The sequence below is a fragment of the Coturnix japonica genome, chromosome 17 (assembly GCF_001577835.2).
Source record: "Coturnix japonica isolate 7356 chromosome 17, Coturnix japonica 2.1, whole genome shotgun sequence".
In the NCBI taxonomy this organism is placed as follows: domain Eukaryota; kingdom Metazoa; phylum Chordata; class Aves; order Galliformes; family Phasianidae; genus Coturnix; species Coturnix japonica.
The window spans coordinates 4,214,926-4,240,928 of record NC_029532.1 but is presented as its reverse complement, the minus strand read 5'-3'; the positions used below and the strand labels follow the sequence as shown (position 1 = coordinate 4,240,928).

The following is a 26,003-nucleotide window of genomic DNA, read 5'->3' as shown; positions in this document are numbered from 1 at the left end:
GCCTGACCTAAAGTGAGCAGCCATGCTGGTATGGGGTATTTTGTGGGTCCTTATTTTTATCACTTTGCCTGAAAGTCCCTCCTACATCCTCATCTCTGTGCTGACCTGGTCCTACTCCCACACCCAAGACGTTCACTTTGGGCACCAACCAACACTCTGCCTTCATTTTCCTATCAACATGGTTCTTCATCCATAGTCAAGACCCACTGGATGTTCTTCCATCCATAGACCCAGTGGATAATCTTCACCAAGAGCAAGCAACACTTCAGTTCCACTCCTTCATGGACCCATGAGCCTGCCCCAAGCATCCTCCAAAGGAAGACATGACCAAGAAGATAGGAGCACCCAGAAAAGGTTGGTTTCCCTATGGCTGCAATAGGGGAAGTCTATGGGGAAGAGGTTACACAAAGAGGCGTTGGGTTCCATTTCCAGCCCCCCACCCCTTGCTGGCTGTGCCAGGGCCGTGCCCTCCGACCTGAGGCAAAGAAGTGAAACCCCAGTAAAGTAGCAAACAAGTCAAGGCGTAAACACGGCACGAATCTGCGGCGCTTCACCGCGGTTCGTTATCTCTGGTTAGACTGGAGACGGTAGAGCTGGGTTTGAGGAGAGCAGAAATATCAGCAATTAAAGATATGTCGTGTCAAAAAAACTCTAAACTGATTAAAGTTGAAGGCTCCGTTTTCTTCTTTTCATCAGAGAACGGAATCAAAACCTGCCTGGAAAGACGCGCTCCCCCCGTTCCCAGCGCTCCGAAGGCAGCGCCTGCATCCGTCCTGCTGTGTCCCTGCATTTTAATTACCATCTTATTAATATTCATGAGGATAGGCACTCAAGGGGGATTGCAGTCTGTCATTCTCTCTCTCTTTCTTTCCCCCTCTCTCTCTCTCGGCTGAATCTGTGTGGTTTTTTTTCTTCCCTTTCCCAACAGTTGGCATGCCGCAGATCCGTACCGCGTGCGTGTGCCGACCCGAGGTGCTGTGTGTGCAAGGGGAGGGTGTGGGGGCTTGCACACGAGTGAAGGTGTGAGTGGGATTACCCCCATGTACATGGCATCCAGAGACGAAGCTCAGCCGTGCTGCTTGGAGCGAACGTGTGTGTGCAAATGTGGTGCCATGCACTCAGTGCGGGATGTCGGCATGGGAGCGGAGCGGCACGGTGCTGCCAGCAGAGCTGATGCACGTGTGAGCAGGCGTGCGAGGAGCGTGTGCTCACACTTGTGTGCATTGGCCTGGCCGTACGGGTGTCTTGGAGCAACTGGGTTAATGGTGTGGGACCCCACTGAGCCACAGACTGGGCTGTGAGGGTGAAGTGGGACTTGTTGTTTCAGGTATGCTCTGTGAGCCTGGCTGGTGGGTGTGCAGAAGGCACTGGTTGGCAGTGGAGCTGGAGGTAAATCGATTGTCTCATGCCTAAGCTGAGCAGTATGGGGTTCACCTGCTGCCATGTGGCATGGAAACCTTCTTATGATCCCTACTGAATGTAATGGCCATGTAGGTGGTGGAGAATTGCTCCCAACGCTTCTGGAAACCTACACATGCCCTGCTCCCATTTAGCTTGAGGAAACACAGCAAGGATTGGGCTATCCCCACTGGGCCACAGCCATGGGCAGATCCCCCATCACCCCACGGTCATTCCAAACATCCCAAACACCACCACCACCTGCACCTCTATTTTTAAGGAAGATGTAGTGTTGGTTTCCCCATCACTTTCCTCTTGGTTAATGCCACCAAGAGCTCAAAGCCCTTTGGGGAAGGATCCCACCACCCAGCACACAGCCCTGCCATTACCAACCACCTGCAGAAACCTGTGGAGAGACACTCCAACTCCACGGCTCCCCAACGCCCCACTTGCTCAGCTCCACAAATATTTGAATTAAGGTCCCCTGGGGAGCCGCAGTCACAGAGTAACTGATTTCTCCTCCTTCATTATATCTCTGTGTAATTTACCGAGGGACGGCAGCGTGTGCCTCTGTTGGAGTGAATTCCCAGCAGGACTCCCCAGAGCTCACAAATCAGGCAAAGGCAAGGCATTAGAATATGAAAGGTGAGGCTGGTCTCCCCACCAAGACTCACCTCACTCTTCTCCGGCTCCAACAGTCCCAAATTACGTTAGATTACCTCCTGCCACCTCTGCTGGGTCATGCTCCTGTGTGAGCAGGGAGGTGCTTGGGCATAGGGCTCTATCCCTGCTTGCTCCCTCTACCTTCTGGGCAGGAAAGGGATGAGGGTCACCTCCCTCTTGGCAGCATCTCAGGAACGAGAGATGAAAAGTGCCAATGGAGCCAACACAGCAAAGCTTTCCGGGTGGAACCGTATCACCGTATCACACAGCAGAGATCCCTGCCCCAACATCTGACCGTTTTCACCCACGTCTCCATTCCCACAACTGCAGAGAAGAGCAATCATTCCCTATGTTTGCAGGTTGAAGACTCTATCAATTAGATGTTGGAGGTCTATGGAAGCCAACCTGCGTTCTGGATCCATCTGCATTGCATCTCCAGCAAGGTGGAACCAGAGGACGAGTTTGACATTGTCTCAATAGTTCCCTGAAAGGTCAGAAGAGTTTCAAAGGAGAAATGAAAGAAAAAGGAGAAATCAAGGTCTTTGCTCTAAGGATGCACAACGTTGCTGCTTGGGATTGCTTATGGAACACGCAGTGTGAAGAGACATATTCAGCAGACCCAAATCTATCCAAACCTCTACCCAGTCCTGCATAGTGCTTGTGCTGAGGTGCCAGGTGTGTGTCCCAAGAGCAGGAGGCAGTCAAGAGGTCATAGAACCTCCCATGGGTCTGAACTGCACCTCTAGGGCAGGGGCTGTCCCTGAGCCAGCCCAGGCATCGCCAGGGATGTGGCACCAGAGTAAGGCACCATTTGGGCTCTGAGGCAGCGAGCTCTCTGTTCCAGATACGCTGCAAACAGCGGAGGGCAACATTTTGCTTCCTGGAAACCCAGAGAAAGAAGTGTATTTTTTCTAAGAGCTGCAGCTCGTAGGCAACCTGTAATGGAGGCTTCAGAAAATTGGGTGTTCCCCCTTACATCTCCTCTGCAAAGACAAAGCCTTGGCAGATGGTGGTGGTGCTTGGATATTGTTTGGGAGCTGGGTGTGTGAACCTGAACTCTCTTTCTTCCCTTTAGAGGTACAAGCAATGTGAAATCTGCCTATCCCTCGGATATCTCAACTTCTCAGAGCCCACGTAGCGTCTCTTCGCACAAGCTGACTCAAGGACCTAAGGCTCTTCAGTCTGTAACAAAGAACTCCTTTCTCCCAAACATTCCCCAGTCACTGGAGCTAAATAGGCTGTGCTGAAACCAAACAAAATAAAGCCCATGCGAAGGCAGCTCCAAATCCCCATCTCCTTGCCAGCACTCTGAATTTCCTCCCATGGACAAGCAGCTTCTCAGTGTGCCAGGGCTCAAAAACACAGTGATGTACTGGCATGGCAATGACAAGAGGGTACCTGGGAGGGAAACGTGCCATGGAGCTGCACCAAGAACTACACGTGCTCCGAGCATGGGATGTCAAGAGCTGTGGAAAGCCCTGGAGCAGCTCCTGAGCAGCCTTCATGGGCACCCAATGGGGAACCCCAAAAAGGTGGGCAGCCAGTGGGAAACCCAGATAGGGTGATGCATGAACACCAGTGGGACCCTTCCACAGCCACAATGAGCACCCGATGGAGCTCACGCATCCCCCTGCTTGTGGTCCCCAATGGGAGCCTTCCAAACGCTCTGCCCAGGCCACCCCCTTGTTGTCCCACCCGGCTGCTTCCATCCCCTCCAATTTGGGGCCAAATCCCCACCGCAGTACAGGGGACCCTCCTCCCCCATCTCCCAGCACTAAGCACCACCGCAACAACCATCGCGCTGAAGCAGCTGCCTCTCCCCATCAGCGAGGTGAAGGCAGGAGGGGGTGTCCATGCTCCCAGGGAGGGGGGGTTGGATTTTGGCAGAGCGTATCCGGAGGTGCTGCCGGTTCCGGAGCTGCGTGCCCGGGACCCCACGAAGCATCGGGGACCGGGGGCTTTCAGTGCGAGCAGCTCGTGATCAAAGCGCCGAGCGCAGCCCGGGGGCTTTCGGGGGGTGGGGGGGGGGGGGGGGGGGGGGGGGGGGGGGGGGGGGGGGGGGGGGGCGGCGAGAGATGAAACGGAGCAAAGTTCTTCGGGTTCGGACGCGGGAGTTGGAAAGGATTCGACGGCAGCTTGGAAAAGGAGGTGGAGAGGGCCGGGAGCAGCAGCGTTCAGCAGAAAGGAATGTCCTGATGGGACGGCAGCCTGAACGCCAGCCAGGACCCCCCCTTCACCCCCCTCCCCCCCCCCTCCTTCCCAAGGCTGTTTAAAAGCCCCGGACCTCTCCAAGCCCTTTAATTGGAGCTTTAAAAAACTTCCTTGTTCCTTGACGCGGCGAGGTTTGCGTTTCATGCCCAAAATGACTCAATTCCCCCTCTTCCCCCTCGTGCAAAAAAATTTCTCCTTTGAAACGTTCGCTAGCAGCCAGCTCCGTCCCCTCCCCATTAGCCCCAGTACCCCCAGCCCTCACCCCACCAGCCTCTTGTGTGTATTCTTGTTCTCCCCTAATAATCCACATCCCAGCTGCCTCCCTCTCCCTTCACCCTCCTCCTCCCTGCCTCTCTCGCTCCCTCTTTCTCCCTCCTCCCCCCTCCTCCCCCTTTCCATAACTCAAAAGCTTGTCAGGCTGGTTCCAGACTGCTGGCGCCAGGCTTCACTCCAGGAAAAAAATAAAGCAAAAGAGAAAGGCATGCAAGGCAAAACAGCCCCGCCACATGAACACACATCAAACCAGCCCTTTATCTCCCCGGAATGCTCTCCCCTCTGCAGAGCTCCCTACCCCGTCCGACACACGCACACACTCGCTCCCATCGCTGTAACCCTAATGCAGCACGGTCGGGCTGCGAGAGCACACGCCCCGGCAGAGAAAAGCGAAGGAGCAAATACAAGATCTATTATTTATCAGTGTATCAATTATTTAGAGCCCCGTGGCGGGGAATGGGTGGGGAGAGGAGGCCTTCACGGAGGCGGCTTTTACTCCGATCATTCAGGTGAGGGGCTCCTTCCCGGACCTATCTCCCATTACCCACCCATGGGGAGGTGACCATGTGCCTCCAGCCCCATCCTTTGCCCTCACGTCCCACCTTGGTCCTTCCTCTGACCAGAGGAGAGCTGTTCTTCTTCCTCATGAGCAAGAGAACACCATTACCCTGCTCTACCAACAAGGGAGCCCCATTATCCCACCCCACAATCAAGGGAACCCTGTTATCCCACCCCAGGAACATCCCAGTCCTGTAAGCACGAGACCTGGTGTGATGGCTCTCACAGGTAGACCTGGCCTCCACGCAGCCCTCAGCAAAGGGAATTTTGGCATCAAGCTGCAGTGCCAGCACCTGCTTTGAAGCAGCTTGCACATATCTCCAAGCCACCTCCCTTCCCAGGGAAAGCACAATAACACTGACAGTCATCCCAGGCACTGGTGGGGCTGTGCACTGGACCTGCAGCCCTATGAGTGCTCCTGTCCATAAGCTTCTCCTAAAGGTCTCTTCCCTGCTGGTCTTGCCACAATATGGAAGGTCCACATCTCTTCACCTTATGGGGATTTTAAGCTGGTCTTTACCCAAAAGGTGAAAAATCACCGAATCAGTGAGGTTGGGAAAGACCTCTGAGATCTCCAAATCCAACCCCACTGTGCCCACTGACACGTCCCTCAGTGCTATATCCCCACAGGTCGGGGAGACCTCCAGGGATAGTGACCCCACCATTCCCTGTGCTACTGCAGCACCTAATGTTTCCTAATTTCCATCCTGAACCTTGTGCTGCAATTGGAGGCCATCACCTCCCATCCCACCACTGGGAGAGCCAACAATCCCAAAGATGGGACACAAGCTAAGCTGCGGGAGGAACACCACACCAAGCTACACAACATCCCTGCATCCTTCCAGCCCTCTTTTCTCTTGGATTTTAGAGCAAAACCCCAGCCCACCATATTCATGATGCCTATGGTGAACAGTCCCATTCTCCAGCCAGGTGATGCTGCATAGTGCTGCACCGTTATGCTTGGGTTCACCCATGTGCCACTGCTCAGAGCTCCCAGATGGCGACCGCAGCCTTCCCTCGAGGTAGCTGCGTTTCAGCAGCAGATCACGCCGAAGTAGCTACAGTGGGAACGTGTGATGAGGTGGGTGTGCTAAGAAGATTTTTTTTGGCAGACTTCAGGATGACTTTATTGCTCACAAGTTCTCGAGTCATGCCTGAGTAACACACTCAGCGCGTGTCTTGAGCAAAAAGAAAAACCAACAAGTAAAAAACCCCTTACCCCAGCACAAAAAGGGATATTTTTTGCTTTCTGAGGACATCAAGAAGCATGCAAGAGAGACAGGAAAGGGCCCAGAGACCCAATGATTCTACTGTGCTGTTCCCAAGTCCGGGCATCCACCCCAACCCCAATGGGTTCTGAGCATCCCTATAATAGAGAGGAGAGGGCTGTGGCATGGAGCCCTGCTGTTGTTGGCTTTTGGGTGGCAACAGCATCATCAGCTCTCAAGGCTCCTTACCAGCCCCTAAGGAAGACTCAGGTGGGATGGAAGTCTTCTCCCTTTGGGTTAAGAAAGAGTAAGAGTCACTCCTTGCATTTCACTGTCCCAACCCTTCCACACCAAAAGCTTAAAACAGTTGAGAACTGGTCTGAAAAAGGGGGAAACTCTTGACCTTATTGATCCCATTCCATTCTAATGGGTTCAAAGAGGATGTTTTTGTGAGTTCTTCTAGGACAGTTTTCATCTTTTTTTTTTTTTTTTTTTTTTTTGCATTTTTCCCCAAAAAGCCCAACATTCCAGAAAAAAACCAACCCACATTCCCTATATTTGCTGCTACTGAAAGAGCAAATCTATCTCTGGGAGGAGAGCAGGGCGAGCCAGGGAAGGAAGAACCTTCACTGAAGATTGAGGGAGGGGGAAAGCAAAGGGACCTGAGGAGCCCTTTGTTTAGAACCCATCACTAAAAGCACACCCAAGGACAGCAGCAGTGCCAGGACAGCCCCCATCACCACGATGCTGCTGGCAATGGCTGCTGGCAGGGGAAGGTACGGCTGCATCCTGCCATGTGCTGCCTTCAGAACAACCAAGGTGTGGGGAGCCAGGGTTGGATGCACTGTGCCCTTAGGAAAGTAGGAAGAAGGACAGGAGCAGAGCTATGGGTGCTGGTGCACAGGGACCGGACGGGGACAGCGGGTGGCTGCAGCCGGTCCCAGCTGTATCCTCTTCCCATTTCCCTTCCATGCCTGTGGTCAGGCTCCCACCCCACTCCTGCCCCGCTGAGGTCAGCTCCGGCTATTCTCTCCACTACTTCCCCTCCTCCTGCCATGCACTTCCCTTCTCCCTTTGATATTTCACCTTTGCTGCGTCATCCCCCCCCCCACGTGCCGGTTTGGGGCTCAGTTCCACGTGGACGTTTTGTTCCTTACTGTTGTCACAGTGTCGTGTCAGGGCTGTCTCTCACATCACCATGAGCCAATTGTCTCTGTACTTTTGAGGCTCGTGTCAGGAAGGCCAAACAGAAGCACTGGGATGGCCAAAAGGCAGCCAGGCCTCCCACCATTGGCACCCAGCAGCATCAGGTGCTCCCTTGGCTGCTCTCTCTCTTGCCCACAAGAAATAAGCCAGCTCACACAGAGGAACTGAATGGACAGAATGAAGCTTTTAAGTGCACTGAACTACTCACACAGGGCAGGACACTTTGTAGTTTGGTGGTGGATTTCCTTCCTCACAGGTCCCTATTGGAGCACCATCACCCCCAGCAGACACATCAGCTGGGCATCCCACCTGGACAGGACATCCCTGGCTCTGCCCCTTCCAAGCAGCAAGCTGTCACACAGCTGTGAGCTCCCAAACCATCACAGATTCACTGCCCATTTGAAGTCTCTCATATGTTATTTGCAAGGGAAAAAAGACCTCAGTGCTCCCTCCCAGTCTCACATTGTGCCCAAACCACCCAGGAACCACCAGCACTATCCACATGGATTGGGATGGGGGCACAAGCAGAGGAGAGGCTTGGCACCAAAACCCAAGCAGTCCTTTTCACTAAGCAAGCGCTGAAATGGCATCTGAGATGGTGGAAGAGGTACCATCAACACACAGGTACAGCCTCAGGCTGCTGGCATCCTATCCTCTTAAATCTTTCCCTCTGCCAATGGCACCAAGAAGCACTGACCAACATTTCCAAACCTTCTCTTTCAGCTCATGGATGCTCAGCCACCTGTCTGTACCCAGGGGGTCCTCTAGGAGCAAGGAGGGAGCTGTAGAAATAAGCAGCAATGATGACCTGGGAACCGAACCAGGCAACCCCATAGCCCAAAAGATGGTGATGGTCTACCCCCCCCACTGCAATGGGGCAGCGCTATTTTGTGGTTTCAGGCTCAGATTTGTCTGAGTGACTCACATGGATTTTTGTCCCCCTCCTGGAGGTCTTCCCTTCCTTCATTGTCATTTTTGATAACCTGAAATATTAGTCAGCTGGACCAGAGCTGCACATTCTATTCAGCATCTCCAAAGGAAAATACAGCACTAGCACTGAAGGTGAAAAACACAGAGAGAAGAGTGCAGTCAACTCCAAGTACTCAGATCTCCTAAAGATATCCAGACTCTGGAAAAAAATCAGGGAATGGCCCTTAAAATAATGAGATTTGCAAGAGAAAATGAAAGGAGAACAGTTGGCTTGTTTTTATTTCCCCACTGGCTCTCGAGCCTTTAGGACACCCTTATGTTTCCCTCTCTGTCAACCTAAGGTGAGGACCCGTAAACAAGCAAACCCTACGCAACCAGAAAACAGGCTTTAGGGAAACCTTGAGCAGGAGACCAAAGACATCCCTGAAATCCCATCCAAAGCCCACACAGCTCCACCAAAAGTGCCTCTGTTGAGGTGTCCCATCCATTCCCAGCAGTACTTGTATCTACTATAGGCTGCTGAAGCACCTGCCTCCTCCTTTGTGCTCTCCCCATGAGCCCTAAGCAGTAAGTATGGCCCCATGGTGGGTTGGGGTTGGACTCAGGGATCTGAGAGCCCTTATCCAACCTCAATGATTCCATGGTGAAAATCACCATGCACACGAGCTGACCCTCCCCAGCAGAGCCCTCACCCTGTCCTCCAAGGCCAAGCAACCCTTGTGCACTGCACAGAGCTGCTGCCCTTGAGTTCAGGGCAGGAGAAGAGTTTGGAGATGTCTCTGTTTGCAGCTGCTCGGGGGCCAAAAGCAAACACACCATAGCAGTCCGGAACTGGGAAGAAGCAGGGTGCGGTGAACGCCCGGTTCCTCGTGCCGGATGAGGAGGAACTTGGCTTTGTGTTTCCCATGCAGGATGTTGCAAGAGGACACGGAGCCCTGAACCCACAACCGGGGGGGAGGAAGCCACCCCGAGCAGAGACACAGCCACGAGGGGGACGGCACCGCGATGGCATCGGAACAGCGGCTCCGAGCAGGCAAGCGATGCCAGCTGGTTGAAAACCGCAGCCGAGCAGCCTGGGGCTGATGCGGGGAAGCAGCCCCGTCGTGGCGTGGGGCAGGGGGCTTCGCACCGCCTCGCTCCCCGGCTCTTAAAAGCAAATACAAAGGCTGGGCTCCCCAGCCCTCGCTGATGGTCGACCTCTCCGTTGTCCTCGCTGCACGCCTGTCCCAGTTCCAGCAGCCGGTTGCTACAGCAACTGAGCTCTGACTAATCATTTGCGCAATGACCTTTTTTCCCCCCAGAGAGAGGGAGGGAGGGAGATGGAGGGGAGGGAAGGGAGGGGAGGAGAGGCAAAGCAAGTGGAGGTTAGCAATAAAAAGCAGCCGGGGAGAATGGGTTTTTAGGAGATGCGAGATTTGGGGGGTTGCGTTATGCAAGGACCCCCACTCTCCTTGCAACCCCAATGGTGAGAATGGAGGGGAGCAGGCTGGGGGTTGTGGGTGAGGGGGTGGTGGATGCAAACCGGGGCTCAAATGCATTGCATCCCCCACCCCCCAACCCCACACCCTCCCAGCTCCCCCAAGAAGGGCCCGAAGTCAAGAATTTGGCTCTGCTGCTGAGCAACCATGAAGGGTTGGCCAGTGCCAACAACGAGGAGCCTGGCTCCAGCACCCTGAGCCCAGCAGCCGGGGGGCTGAGCCCCAAACCCTGCAGCCAGGTGCTGCTGCTGGGCCCCAAAAGTGACCCAGGCAGAAACCTGAGCCCGGCTCCAGTGACTGTCACTGTGTCACCACGATGGGCTCACCCCCACTGCTGGTGCCCACAGCCCAGGGAGAGCAAGGCCAGGTCTGGCCTCATCTCTGTGATGCCATAAATAATGCACGAGCCTCTGCACACAGACCCAAGGAACACAAATGAGCTTGCATCCTTCTGACGTGGGAGAAAACAAGTTTAGAGGTTGCAGGTACTTTTTCTTCTCGTACCCACTGGAAAGTAGAGGTTGGTGGAACCCAAAGAGCACATCCAAGGGGGGATGGTTGTGCCACCAGCCCTGAGTTCCTGCAGCAAAAGGATTTGGGCTCATCTCCAGTCAGATCAGAAAGCAGCCCCATCTGACCTTGACCAACTACAGAGAACTAAGGCAGCTGAGATAGCCAGGAAGAGATCCCTGGTGCTGGAGAGCAGAAATCTATGGAGAGCTACAGAGAAATGGGGTGGCTATTTGGGAAGAAAAGGAATTGTGTAGAAAACAAAATATTTTTGAGTAAGGATAGGCCAAAACTGGGGAAAAAAAAATGGACAAACTCTGCAATCCTCCCTTGTGAACAGGAGAATGAGGGGAAGAGGAGGAGAATACAGAGTGGCCATGGGGCACAGCAGGGAGGCAGGGAGGAGTGAGGTGTGCCTGGGTGCTGTACACGTGCACCACAGTCAGTGTCTGTCCCATGGAGGAGCTCGGGGCTGCTCCTGATCACATGGAGGGCTCTGGGTTGGATGCACCCAGAACTGTTTTAAGATGCTGCAGTGGCCCATCCTTACCCTGCTGCCTTTCTGCACTAAGCACAGGCTCCTTCCTTAAGGCTGCTCAGACAAAAGCCTTGCTTCCAACACCTCCAATACCTGGCTCAATAGCCAACATCCTCCTCCAACTTACCACGCTCCCTTCTGCTTATCAGACAACCTCAAGGACAGGGCATTCTTAGCTACCCAGGCACCTACCCAAGTTCCCCTTGCAGCATCTGACCCCAAACTTGGCAAAACCAACACAGATTTTACACAAGGTTCATAGCACGCCCATAGCAGTGCACTGCAGGCAGCCACAGCTTGCCCTGCTTGAACAGACCAAAGCCACATCAAGCCCAACGCAACAAGCACAGCTGAACAACATGAGACATGAACCCAGCCTTGGTGCTATGCAGTGTGGTCACACGGCTTCCAGATGTGGACTGCCAGAGCTCCTGCCTGCCCTGAGCCACCCTGCAGCCGGGGGCTGCCTCTAGACTGGAAGGCAGAGTGCAGAAATAAAACTGCTTTCCACCTCTTTTTGGTTAAATCGCTCTGCAGCTTGCAGAGCTCCACCAAGGACAATTATTTCCAGCATGTGCCGTGCGTGAATGCTGCAAGCAAGGCAGAGCTGGAGTTTCATCACAGCCCGGCTTTGTGCGCATAGCAGAGAAGGAGGGGGGGAAAAGAAAAAAATCAAAAAGGAACTTGGAACTGAAGGCCCCCCCAGCCTCACCCTGATCCAGAGGAGGCTCCGCTCTGCTCTTGCTCAACCCGACATCGAGAATGAGGAAGTGGAGGAGACAGGCGGGGGAGGCGGAGGAACGGTCAAGCTGAAGACAAACAGCCCCCGAGCTGCAGGGCTGGGAAAGAGCTCCATGAGCAAGAGGGCACAGGAGCAAAGAGTGCTCTGCAGCCATGCTGACCCCTGTCCCCATGCAGCAATCCCCAAGGTTTAGGTAACCAGAACCTGAACGGTCTCCTAGGAGCTGGTTTCCAGCACCCAGACCTGCAACCCCTGCGGCACATGGGGATGGCACAGCCTGTCGTGGCATGGTCATGCCAAGCTGTGCCAAGCCAGCCCCAGCCAGCCCACTGCCTGCCTTGCTCAGCAACAGCCAGCTTTCAGCACAGCCTGCAGCTCACTTGCTTGCCTCTGTGCTCCTGAATACCAGGAACCACAACACCATGTTCACTGCAAACAGGAGTTAGCATAAAAAATTAAAACCCAGCCAGGCGCGAGGTTCTGCAGGCAGCTGCTGCAGCCCAGAGCCCTTGCTGGTCCCCTTGTCCCTGGTCTCACCATCTCTGTCACCATCCCCATCCATGCACACACTCTCCAATTCATCTTGCCCCAGGGGAGGAAGAAACACAAGGCAGCCCCAAGCTCCATGGTCCAAGGGTGGTGGGGCAGCACCCAGGGGGGTGTTTTCCTGCTGCTTTGTCCTTCCACTCAGTAGAACAGCCAGGATCTGCCTCAACTTTATCCCTCTTACAGCAAAAAAAAAACCATAGCAGAGACATTAGGGGTGCATGGAAGGCCCCTAAAGGGGTCCCCATTACTGCAGCTGAGGAGACAAACAGGACCTGTGGTCTGTATGGTAAACCCCACATGCATTTTCTATTCTCTTCAGGACAAGCAAGGCAGCAGCGTGTGTAAGTGGGAGGGAAATGAAGGGCTCCTGTCCCACCCAGTATAGGCCAACAAAGATAGCAAGAACCAATGCTGGTGTTGGTAAAACCTATCCCAGAGATTTAATGTTTCCCTGTGAAAGCAGCAAATCCCATGGGAAGGAGCACTGCATGAGGACCAAGGAAGGCAACTAAACCCAGACAGGGAGCAGACAGAGTGCAAACCAGCAAAGGCCTGAGGAAAGGAAAACCAGCAAAGCTTTGGGGTTTCTTTCCCTTTCATCCTACTGTGAGAGTTGGGGTGAGGGAGCTGACACCCAGCGCCTTGGCCAAGGGCTCTTAGCCAGGAGCAGAGCCTGATGGAGGAGCTCATGGGAAGGCAGCTGAGCAGCAGGACCTGCATGAGCGCCCACAGCAAGCAGCATTTCCAGCAAGTCTACACCCTGCGTGCATCTCAGAAGCATTCTGCTTCCAGAGCATCCCTGAAAGGGAGATCTCATTGCCAAAAACTAGCAGCTCCGCCTGCCCAGAGTTTGCATTTTCATTTTGGCTGGGAATCTGGAAAAATACAGACCTGAGAAGGCAATTCCATCATCCCATCACTGGTCTCTGACCCTGCAGGGCTGGGCTGGCACTGGGAGGCATTTGGTTCCTGCAGTGCTGGGGGTGGCATGACAGCTTTTAGAAATGGGGCTGAGAGAATTGCAAAGTGTCAGTTCAGGGTCTGGGTGTGCCTGAACGATACCTTTGTCCACAGCTCTGAGTTACCCAGAACCATGGAAGCTGTCCCTGCCTTTCCCTGCAGCCTCATCCTCAGGACCCGGCCAGGAGCCGCTCTTAGCAAGAGCCCCGGATTGAAATAAATAAATGCAATTCTGCTGAGAGGGGAGGAAAGGAAAATAAAGGAATAAAGGATGTGCCTCTCCAGCTCCTCCTCCCCTCCCAGAAACCTGTGTGCTATGCAAATATATGCAAATAGGGCACCGAAAGGGGGATGAAACTGGCTCTCTACACCAGCATGGTTAGCGACTGGGAAGCATTGGAAGCAGCTTGTTGGAAAGTTGGGGCAGAAATAGCTCCAGGATGAGAGGGACGAGCAGTGACAGCTGGAGGGTACACGTCCCCAAACCCCTCCGGCGCTGCAGTCAGCTCCTCCAGCAGCACCCAGCCCCAACCCTCCTTCTTAACATCCCATTTCTGCAGCTGATGCCCAAACGCTCGCAAAACCCCCTTTCTCTCTACAAGAAAAAGCACAAAACTTGCTTTGCTGCTGTTTACAATTCCCACCTGAGAAGAGACAGCACAAACCGTGTGCGCCGCATGTTTGCTGCCGTGGCGTTCAGCCCCAAGCAGGGACAGCAGCTGCGGACAGAGCCGGGTCCTTCCCCCAGGTACTGCCGGAGTGACACCTTTCTTACATGAGGAATGGGCTCCTATGAATTCCAGCTCATTTGTTCCAGGCAATTTATCCAGCCCGGCACTGCCTTGTTTGGTAGCGTTTTCTCTCAAGGGGTTTCTGCAGAGAAGCAGGTGAAATCTAGAAAGTCTGAAGGCTTCGGGGTGTAAACACCACTCGCTTGAGCAATGCTGCTCACGTTGGTAGTCAGTGCCTGAGCGTTTTCTGCTCAGAAACAGGAGGTGTTTTATGTTAAACACTCTCTGCTCGAGAGCAGACCTGGCTGAAGCTGCAGCCCCTTCCCTCCCTCTGACCCAGAGCAGGAGTTTTACAGATGCTCTGAACTCAGCAGATAGTTTCTGTGAGTTCCAGAGCCCTGGGCAGGGCTGGACCAAATCAGCATTGCTTCAGGCAGTGCCATTCATTCCCATCAGCATCCCATGGGGCACAGTGGGGAAATCACCTCCTGGGATTTTGATTTGATGCCATCACTCCCTTTGGAGTCTCCAACTCCAAAGTAAAGACTGGCAAACCTTGTTGACTATTCCTATAGCACAAACCCAGCTTCTCTACTTGATCTGGTCCAGATCAGGGGACAAGGCAGATGTTTTCCTCATTGATTTATATTTGAGGTCACAGCAAAGTATCTCTGGCTCTTCCCTCTGTTCCCACATCCTTCCACCTGCATTTTCCTCTGTATTTCCCTGACACCTTTTGGGGTGCCCTGCACCAACACACACCACTCAGCACAGTGCTACACAAACCTTCAGAGCACAGCCAGTGCCAGCAGCAAAGCAATAGGACATTTCTCCCCTACCCACACAGCAAAGCCCTGCACAAATTTCCCCCCACAGCAAAGGAGAAGCAGCTGATGCACATACAGGTTTTGGGACAGACTTCTGATCAAATCATTCACCATATAAAAAGTATCTCCTTGGCTTCAGATCATACCATGGCCCCACAGATAGGAGTTGGGTGGGGATGGGAATTATTGCCCTTTCCTTTAGAGGCTAAAACCAGCCCTGAAAATCTGAGGAATAGCAGGTGCTGGGATTTCAGATTCAGTGATTAAGGACAGAGACAATCTTTCCCCTCCTGAGGCTGTGGAACAGGCAGAGGTGAGGGCAGCTCTTTGTGTGCTGCCAGCAGTTGCAATAGGTGCCTCTGCCATCACCAAGCAGAGATTATTCCCTAGATCTCCCAGGCTGTTTATCAGGAACACTCATTGCTGCAGCCACTAAACCAGCTTAAATACCAAAATTAGAAAGAAATAATAATTAAAAAAAAAAAAAAATCACTTCTGTAGCCTCACAAGGAGAGAATAAAAGAGGCAAAAGGGAGAAGGGGAGGGGATAAAAGCACCTGGGAGGCAGGTTGGGGTCTTAGCAATGCAGCTCTACACAGTGCTGGGAAGTCAGCAGGGAGGGACAAAGTTGGCTGTGCTCGTCTGGACTCTTTGCCTTCAGCACATCAGGGTGGTGGTGAGCCAGGCAAGCTGCTCTGCACTGTGACTGGCACCCAAGGAAGAGCCACAGAGCAGTGCCCGCTCCCCATGCACAGGGCAAGATAATGAATTGCACGAGAGCCTGGATCTGGGGACTGCACTGGAAGAAAAGCCACGAGGTCTGATTTCCTTGGGCATTCAGAGCCTTTGAAGATCAGAAAGCAGCTAAGTGCAAGGCAGGCTTTCAAGCTGGTTAGTGGTGGGCCTGGGACTCCCTGGGGAGCGCAAGCTGCAGGATCCCAGCTGTGGGGTTGGATCCTGCCTCCGTGCTGCAGACTGAACGGGAATGGCTCTGCCTACATCACAGGAACACACTCCTCCATGGGTTGTTAATTAGCACACAGATGTGAGCTCAGAAGCACTAAGCTGCTTGCTCACGGCTGGCTGGGTGCCTATGGGTTTGGGATCATCCCAACACTGGATCTCCTTTGTGGGTTCCATTGGCACAACTGGAGGCTGGCTCCTCTCCTGAGCATCCTCCTTGGACAGGGGGGCTCCTCCCTGCTTTTGTGTAGTCAGAACCTCCAAACCTCCCACTGCTCACAGGCTCAGGACAATTGAGACCCTTCCCGAGGTGTTGGCAGGCAGGGAACATCCCAGCCACTTGCATGAAAGGTTAAGACCACTTTCCAATTAGAGAGGCAGGAGCCATTGCAATAAAGCTCTTCTGAGGGGATATTAATCAGGGCATCTTCCTCTCACGGAAATGCAAATCAGCCAAATGGAAATGGGAATGATTAGAGCCAGCGATTAATGTGGGCACTTCGATCCCTACTCCACACACGGACACGAGGGTGGAGGAAAAATACACTGGGAAAGGATGGGCTCCACCTGGGACACTCAGCATCCAATCTCCAAGATGACAGCAGCTGGAGCTCAATGCCCACCATCAACCCAGATTTCTGGCCCCTCTTCTTGCACCCACCCATAGAAGGAGCAGTCTCATGGGGAAGTTGGCTGGTGGATGCATGGGATGCTGCAGGAGATTCAGGCACACGGATCGAGGACTTGGGCAGGAGAAGTGGTGAAAGCAGGAATGAAGTGCTGGATATACAGGCTGGAAGGGGAGAGGATGAGGAGCAGAAAGCAATGTGGGAAGGGGCCAAAGCACGGGCCAAGGTGTGGGGGGCACAGAGTGCTCCCTGCCTCACCCGGGAAGTGCCGCACCGAGGCCGGAGCCGGCTCTGCTCCTCGCGGCAGGAGGCATTAGATCCAGCTGAGCTGCTTCAACGCAGCATGCATGTAAATCAGCCGGACAGGCAGCGAGGAGAAAAACAAGGGGGATGAGATAAGAGGATGGAGAGAAAGGCAAGGGGAGGAGGAGAGGGAAAGAGAAAAGGGGAGGGAAGGAAAGGAGCAGGTGTGGAGAGAAAGAGAAGAATAGAGAGGGCAATGGAGAGGGGAGAGGGAGGAGGAGGGATGGAGAAGCAGGAGGGCAGGGAGGGGGGCATGGGGCAGCCATGGGAAGGGGTGCAAGGGGTGACCACACTGTCATACTCCTGCATCCCTGCTCCTAGACCCACAGAACAAGGCCATGTCCCTCCTGAAGCTTTGGGGTACAGAAGCATTGCAGTGTTCTATTACAGCCCTGGGGGAGATTTGGGCCCCCATTTGCATTGCCACACAAGTAGCCCGTCTGCTGTCCTATAATCCCTTGCCTGGAAATGTGATTCCCTTGAATCACCTGCCCTGAAACCTGATGTGCATTTATTATGGAAGAGTTGGTGGGTACCAGCCTGAGGTACCTGCACCTGGGGGATGAAATGACAGAGCCACATCGCTCATTTGAGTCATGGCCACCTTGCAAAGCACAGTGGTTCTTGAAAAACAACATCTAGGCACCGTCCCTTTCGTCCAGGGAGCTCACAGGCAAAACATTGTCATTTTAGACTCCCTACAATGAAGATCAACAGCTTCAAGAGAAGTTCCTGTGACTGGGCAGGACACAACAGTCTCCTGACATCAACGTGCAGTAAGCAACCAATGCTGATGCAAATCCCATCTGCTGTAACCATGACATCACCTCTAATTATATAACGAATGAGGATGTCACCACCTGCAGAGTCCTGACGTCACCAGCAGAGCTGGAGAAAGGTCCAGAGCTGGATGATCAAACAGTGAGTCCTTAGGAGGAAACCCTGAAACCAAGCAGCTAGAGAGGCACATCTATGGCCTCAGAAAGGTGAGCCAAGTTTGATCGCTCACCCCGTCTGCCGATAAAACAATTAGGAGATATCCAATGGCATTAAGAGGCAGCGGATTCAAAAGGAACAAGAGAAAATATGGCTCTTCACACGGTATGTGGTTAAACAGTGGAAGCCCTCACCACAGCTCTCAGGGGATGATTAAAGCCTCTGTGTTTACAGAAAAGAAATAATAATAATAAAATCAACCAGAGAAATTCATGGGAAATCCATGGAGGGGCATTAAAGACAAAACACCACCCTGGCTGGGGAAGTCCCTGAGCTGCCACCTGCTTTGGGTTGGGAATGTGCTCAAGAGGAACATCCCTGCCTAGATCTGCACTGGGGATGCTCTCTACCATCCCTTGCACTACACTGGAGACAGAAGGTGACATCCCCAAGCTGGACCTCACAATCCCAGCAGCCTGTTGTCTTTCCAAGCCCCACCTTTGGGGCAAGGTGCTAAGTTCATAAGCAGTGGGGCTGCTCACTCCAGAACCCCAGCAGGAGCCAGGCTGGGTGCACAGCTCCAGTCCTCAGGACAGCAGCTGTCTATGTCCCCACAAGCAGCATCCCTCACACAGGCAGGCGCACAGAGTCCATGCACGTAGCAATCCCAATTAAACCCAACTACATTGCAAAGGGCCCTGGCAGTGCTGCATTTATCAGGCTGCCTGGAAGGGGCTTGTGCAAGCTGTCCCCCCGGCTGACGGATTAGACAGCAGACAATTAGGTTTCAGACACACACACATACACACACACACACGCAAGCACATGCACGCACACAAATCCTTTTCTCCATCCATCTGCAAGGCCAAGGCGGCTGAGCACAGCTGTGTGGCTGTCCAGTGCTTCTGAAGCTGCGTGCAGCTGAATAAGAAAAAGCCCCCTCGCCTCGGCTTTCAGCGGCTGCTTGCAAAATGAGCGAGAGGTCCCCAAAGAGATGACACAATTGCAATGGAAATGATTAACCCTTCGCAGGTTGAGTTTTGTTGCTCCGTACAGCAGCAGCCGCCAGCCTGGCCACAAACTCCCACTCGTTGGGTTTCAAGGACAAAGCCAAAGCAACTCAGTGCTCAGCCAGCTAAACTATCGCAGGGATGAGCGTGCTCCTGCACCCGTGTTTCATGGCAACAATCTGGGCTTTTGGGGATATTCCCATCTCCTCCAAGCAGGGATGCTCTCTCTGCACACACATCACTTCTGCAAACATCCCACCCTAAAGCATCCCCACCTGGAGCCCGAGAGGGGACACTATGATTGGTACACCCAGATCCTAGCCAGCTTTGCTCTTCTGATTGTCCCTTTTGAGGGCTGCTCAGAACAATAATTCAATACCAGGAAAAATTAACTGCATCATTCAATGGCTGTGATGGAAAAGGAACAAACTGGGGGCTTCTGAAAGGCGAAGCGTGCATACCTGCTATGGGAGATTTCCAATGGAATCAACAAAACAACAGATAAAGGTGAAAAAAACATAATCAGTAGATATAATTTGTTAGGATGGCCCTAAAGCCTTTGATAAAATCCCATGTGCTACTGAGGAAGCCAGGAATTACTGGGCAAGATGGGAGCAGGAAGCAGCAAAGTGCCAGCAGGCAGTGGGTGGCAGCATGGGGGCAATGGCCCTCTATGCAAGCAGGACAGGAAAGCCAACAGTGTGACCATACTCCTTGTCCAGCTTCCGACAGACAAGGGCCTGCCTGCCCTACCATGCAAGCAGGGATGAGAGGGCAGTCAGCAACTCCATCCCTCCATCATTCACATGTACTTGAGTTTGATAAGCTGAACATGACTGAGACTGTGTCAGTCCTTGGCCTCAGTCCTTGCACTCAATACCTTTGATCTCCCTGTGTCCTTCCAAGCCATCTTTCAGCTGTATGTCTGGAAAGAGCCCAAAGAGAGAAACCTCACATCTTACACTTGGTGTGGGACATGCAGGGAGGGAGGATCCTCCACCAGCAATGCTCAGCTTCCTGGAAACCACACCATGCTCTTGTTTTTAAGATCACATCGCAAGACCCCATCCTAGTATGTGTGATCTTATAGAGTCAACTCCAAGATGACAAACACTCAGGTAGAAATGGCCACAAAGGCAACTCAGCCCATTCTTCAAATCAATGAGAAATTTGAGGTTTCCTTTCACTAAATATAGATGCAATCCTAGCATCACAAGATACATTAACCACTACTGTAAGAAGAAACTTTCCAGATGTATTGGAGAACATCTACATGTTCACCAAGGAAGATTACTGATCTCTCCAAGCTCTGTTTATTAGTAGTAGCATGGACACGAGGATGGCTCTGACCTCCCAGAGCACCTTGTACATGAACTTAAGAGTAACTGGAGGCTGCAGCTCTCATTGCCTGCGAGCAGCCAGTTTCACCCCACATGTGAACTCCTCCATCTCCAAAGCCACTGCATTTCCCACTGTTCCAATGGGTCCATCCCAGAGCATCATTCCTCCCCTCCATCAGCTCCCACTGTTCTTACCCTAAGCATAATCTCAGGCAGTTTAAAATCATTTGACCTCATGCTAACAACGTCTGTCATTGAACAGCTCAATTCCCACCTCTGTGCTCTACCTCCCATGGCCTACCTGCTTTGCAAAGCAGAGTTTGCATAGTCTCAGGACATGGGCCATTCATTGCATCTCCCTGAGGACTCAGCCATCATATCTTGTATCAATCCACAAACCACCCCTTCAGATTTACCAAGGTCCTACAGTTTTCCTTCTGCAGCCCTAAGCATGGGATCAGAAAGAATTTTCTGTTAACTATGCCACATTTCCCTCTCCTTCTTTTATCCTATTATCCATTGTTACATCTCCTAGACCACTCTAAATAATTACTCAACTGTGTGTTTATGACCTTCAGATATTTGTCCAACCTTGGTTTATTCAAGCTACCCCTAACATTTAGGCTGCACAGAGAAATGCTTATGTTCAGAGACCTTCCAGGATGGGGAAGGAAGAAAGTAACTCCCCAGGCTCTGTTTTGAAGGCTGGGAAACTGAGGCATAGGGAGACAGCCACAGATTGATCCTATAACCCACCACCTCCAGACATCCAAGACATAGATGAGTTAGCAGAAAGGGCAGATTCTGCAGCTTACCATGGCTCTGGTGGGTGCAAATGGAAAGCAGCAAAAATTAAGCCTTTATTTAACAAGCCCTCCAGGAGGTAGGAGGTGACAGCCTTCATCCCTGCTCTCAGCCACTGGGGCACCTATTGTGAACTCCAGCAGGGTCACACAGGAGATTGCAACCCACAGAGCAGTCGATTGACTCAGCTGTGGTGAGGTGATGGTCAGAGCCACAGCAAGGAATGGTGAGACTGGCAAGAGTAATGAAGATTTACTGCACTGAGCCCTGTTAACTGGATATCGAGCGCCAGCACGAGTTACTGGAGACCACAGCCCAATGTGGTATGAGCATGAAGGCAGGGAGAATCAAGAGACATTGTGGTAGGCTATTGTTGTGCTGGAAGGTGGGAGTTCTGGGGTGGGGGGGTTCAGCTCCATTGAAAGGAAGGAGAAAGGGAAAATGCATACTATGCTATGCAGATGCTAACAGATACCTTAGGCTAAGCCAGGCACCTCTGTGCTCACAGCTCCAGGCAAACCAACACAGTGAGGGCATCTGCAGCAGTGGAAAGAAAGGAGAGAGGTGAAGGAAAAGCAGAAAGAGCTCCCCATCCACAGCGCTGCCAGCTTCAGGCACTCACATGCCACTGCCAAACCCTAAGCAAAGTTAAGAGGGTGTTCCTAAAAGTATGAGCATCTACAGAGTACTCATTTCAGGGTGGTTATCGTGCACTATCTGCTTTCTGGGGGTTGAGATGACATTTCCCTTCCCTTGCCAACACTACCTTAACTTTGTTAATGAAATCTCAGTCCCAAACACCAAGCTCCATGACCTGGAGTCTTGGAGCCTTTAAAGTAAGATGTTTGCCATTGATAACACTAAGGGCAGAGGTGGGTGACACTGCTCTACAGGCACAGTGACATGGGTTTCTCTTCCTGCACAGCAAACGTAGCACCAACAGTCAGCCCCAACGCACCCTGCAAGAGCCTCTCTGACTCATGGAGAGGAAGTGACTCGCCACGATGACAGAGCATCGCTTCACTGAAAAGGAAGGAGAGCTGGCACATGAAACCAAGCCTTCTTCCTCTTAAAAACCAGGCGTCACCCATCAGGAGATGACAGAAGAACCGATCCATTGCACACACTGTCTGGATAACAAAACCCTGGTCCCAGTCAGGCCCTCCATGGGGGATGCAGGGAAGAGCAGCCTTCATGCATTCCCTCCAGAAGAGATGGCTCCCACTGCTTGGAGGGGGACTGTTGTGGGCTGAGGAAGACCATATCTAAGGGAAGGAAAGCAGTGAGAGTGGAAGGAGGAGAGAAACGAGTCCAAAGCCCCCGCAGGTCTGAGCCCCACGCCGGGCTGTGTTATGCTGTTTCCTCATGCCACGTCTCCATAGCAACTCCATCAGCAAGCAGCTCTGCTCCAACTCCGCTTCCTTCTCCATAGGTGTTTTTTGGGGGCTTTTTTACCCCCCCTCAACTCTCCCTTTTTCTCACCTTCTCAGCTTTCCATTCAGTGCCCGTCACAACCCCTGTCCTAGCAGTCTGTTGGCCAGTCCTCCCCACACCAAGTGGGGATTTGCAGGGCTGCTCTGTGACTTTGCCATGCTGTGATGCTGAGGGGTCACATGCAGGACCCCCAGCCCCACTGAAGGACAGGGCAGGATTTTTGGGAGGGGAGGGATCTTATGGAACAGAGACTTTCAGGTCCCCACACTCCTTTCCCTTGCCCTTGATATCCCTGCCCATTCAGCATCACCAAGCACCTCTCTGTTGCAAAGAGGGTCTTAAAGCCCACCCATTCCAACCCCCTGATGTGGGCTGGTTGCCACCCACCTGCCCAGGTTGTCCAAGTCCCTATACAGCCTGGCCTTGGGCATGGATGAGGCTCCCACACTGCTCTGGATAGGAGCACCAGGGCCTCACTGCCCTCTAAGAAAGCACCATTCAGACTTAACTCACTCTGTCACAGGGTGCATCTGTTTCCAGGGGTCCCTTCCAGCCCTGTTTTCTAGCACCAATAACCAGAGAAGGCTAAATGTCTAATTAAAACACTAGCTGAGCCAGAACCATGGGAAAAATCAGTGCTTATATAATTAAAAAAAGACTGGAAAGAGATGTAACAAGGCCAAAAGAATCATGGAGGACGCAGAGACACTGGAAGGAGAGGGCTCATAAGGAAGAAAGACTCTTGCCCTCAGTTCAGACAGCCCATCCACAGCAACAAAAGAGCCATCCTTCAGGAAGAGGAGGGTTCTGAGAGCATCCCCCAGCATTAGATGCTTTCTTCCACTTAATATCACAGCTCTCCTTGAGCTCTTTGAAAGTCCCAACCTTAAGTACCAAGGAAAGCCACCAGTCCCTTCAAAAGCTGAGTTTGGCAATGAATTTGGCCTCCTCAAAGTGGGAGACCATCTTCCTCGTTGAGCATCTGGCCCTGCTGAGCACCAGGTGGGTGTATCCCTGCAGCTCACACATCCCCAGAGCCTGCCAGCTCCTCGCCAGGATGGCAGAGCTCCTCTGGTTTGTTTTGCATTGTTTTTGGTGCTTTCAAATAGCTGTGGTTGGAAAGCAGAGGCTGGGTTAATCTGACCCTGTCACATGCATCAGATGTGCAGCAGAAACAGCCCTCAAGTAAATGTTACCACATCGTTTGTGGAGGCTTTTTTTTTCCTTTATAGCAGACATCTGCAGTGGGAGAAGAGGGATGGAGCAGAGAGGACTCGGAGGGGACAGCAAATCTTCTGACAGTCAAACCCTACCAACACAAAGCTCCTTGGCCCTCAGCCCCAACGTGCTCAGCCCAAAGCCAAGCCAAGAGGAGCAGCCCAGACTCTGGGATTGTGCAGCACAAACCCTTTGCAGTTATTCCCACGCACGTCTGCGCCAGGCTCAAGGTTTCTTTATGCACACAATCACACTGACTTCACTTAAGGTGCAATTTTGCAACCGCCGCTGCTTGCTTGGGAAGCCGAGCTTCTTTCAATGTGGTGTAAGTCAATTAGGAGCAGGTTGAAGCTGAAGTGAATTAAGGCATTCAACCCCAAATGCAAGTGCCTGCCTGGAGGAAAGGGGAGGGGAAGGCAGCTCTGCACCAGTTTTAAGTAACCCAGCGCGATTCAACCAACATAAAATCTGAGAACAGACAAGGCAGCATCCTTTCTCCCTCCTCCTCCCTGTTCTCACTTCTGCTCCCCCCTTCTTGCTTCCCCCATCCCTTCCCTGAAGACTCTCCTGCTGTTCATCCTTCCCCACTCTCGCAGCCCCCCCCTCTCCATGCCCACATGCACGAGGGGGCCAGGAAGCAGTTGGAGAGCAAACTCCTGGCAGCCGAGGCATCGGACGTGCTGAGAGCCCAAGACAGCTCCAGAGCAGGGAGTCAAAGGAGTGGGATGAGCGAGAAGCGGGTGGGTTCGGGTGTGAGCAGAGAACTGCCTGCAGCGTGTAAGGCTGTAAGAAGGCAGGGGAGAGCGTCTGCTTTATAGCACCGAGTGCACGGAGTCACTGAGCTTTGCCCCCCACACAGATCTGCCTGTACCAGCGTTTTAGAGCCCAAATTGTGAGCTGTTTGGAAGTCTGTAAGGAATTTTAATAATGCAGGAAGATGCATTAACATAGATGCCACAGGGTATTTTGAAAGTTTATATGCCCCTAAAATACCACCATCCTCTATCCCTCAAGAAAAAAAGTCCTTAATCTTCCAGATTGACATCCGAGATAAAAATCAGCGCTGTTTAATTCCTCCTAGACATCACCCAGCCATTCAGGTGTCAAATCCCCTGCAAGGAGGGCTGCTTCATTCTGGGGTCTCCACATCCATCCCCTGCAGCTACAAGCGGGGTTTCCCCATGAAGATGTGGGGGAAAGGAGGAGGTGGGCAGCACAACCCTGCAGAGCCACTATGGGGCTGCCTGGATGCCAGCCATAGGAGTCTGAAGCTCAATGCAGAGGTACCTGCCATGCTCCAGCTGCTACCAGGGACTGCACAAACAACCCACATCAATAAAAATGCAGCCATAGCAAAAACCCCCTGCAACACCCCGCTCGCTGAGTTGCAAAATCCTCATCCCTGGGTGCTTTGCTGCAAAAGGGCAAACGCACCAGCTATTTTCAGAGATCCCTGCTGCAGGTTGAGCGGGAGCGCTGTGAAGCTGCTCTCCGTGGTTCACGGCATTGGCTGCTGCCAGCTAAAAAAAAAAGAGAAGGAGGAATTGTTGGGGAGAACAGAACAAACACAGTGGGGGGATGGATAATTAGAAGAGCTGCCTGAGATGCAGCCTTCCTGGATAAACTTTGGGACGTGCTTCTACTCCTCATCAATGCAAATAAAGTGGGAGGACCTGGGGGACATCCCAGGCTCCCCTTTGGGTTTACACCCAGGTAATAGTATGATAAAGCTCTCAATCCTCAGCTCCCCCCCTCTAGACCTGTAGCACCCCAACCTGAAGCTTTTCAGTCCCCAGCCGAAGACAGGGGAGCTGCCACATGCTGAACTTGCTGTGTTTCTAAATGATGTGACACCAGAAAATCACATTGTGGACAGACCTACAGGAACCTGCACACCCCTCTCTGCTCATCCTGTGGCCATCTCTGCTTGCTAATTAGACGATATTTCATACTCTTACAGAAAGCATCCTTCAGCTGCTATTTCCCTTTATGTCCTGGGAGCAATGAAGAGAATTTAATAGATTTTTGAGAAAATATGACATAGATATACACCAACTATCTTCACTCTGGAGTATAAAGAGCAGAAAACAACCGAATTATGGGACAGAGAGTGAGGAATGACATGGGATGGGTGTGTGCAGAGGGCTGGAGTGGAAGGCTGGACAGGTGGGACAGGAAGCCAGACCCAGATCCTGGCTCTGTCACCAGCTTCCACACTGACCTTGGACAAGCTCTGGGGACAGCAGATTTTCAGGTGACTTTTGTTTAGGCACCGAACTGCCCAGGCTGGGTCCTCTGAGGCACGTAGGATGCTGAACCTGGGTCTTGAAGGGAAGTTTGATATCTGGGGTTCCTGGAGCCCCAGAAGGGCTTGGAGAAGAGAAGGTTGCGGCTTGGAGAAGAGAAGGTTGCGGGGTGACCTCATTGCAGCCTTTCAGTACCTGAAGGGAACTTACTCCCAGGAAGGGAGTAAACACTTCAAAAGGGCTGATAATAGCAGGACACGGGGAAATGGTTTTAAGTTGAAGGAGGGAAGATTTAGGTTGGATGTTAGGGGAAAGTTCTTTACTAGAAGAGTGGTTAG

General features: G+C 52.5%; 1 long non-coding RNA gene across 2 annotated transcripts in view; it reads right to left on the bottom strand.

Annotated features, from left to right (window-relative positions):
* LOC107321910 overlaps positions 1–26,003 on the bottom strand; it is a 38,706-nt gene that overhangs the window by 3,078 nt on the left and 9,625 nt on the right. The window lies entirely within an intron of this gene.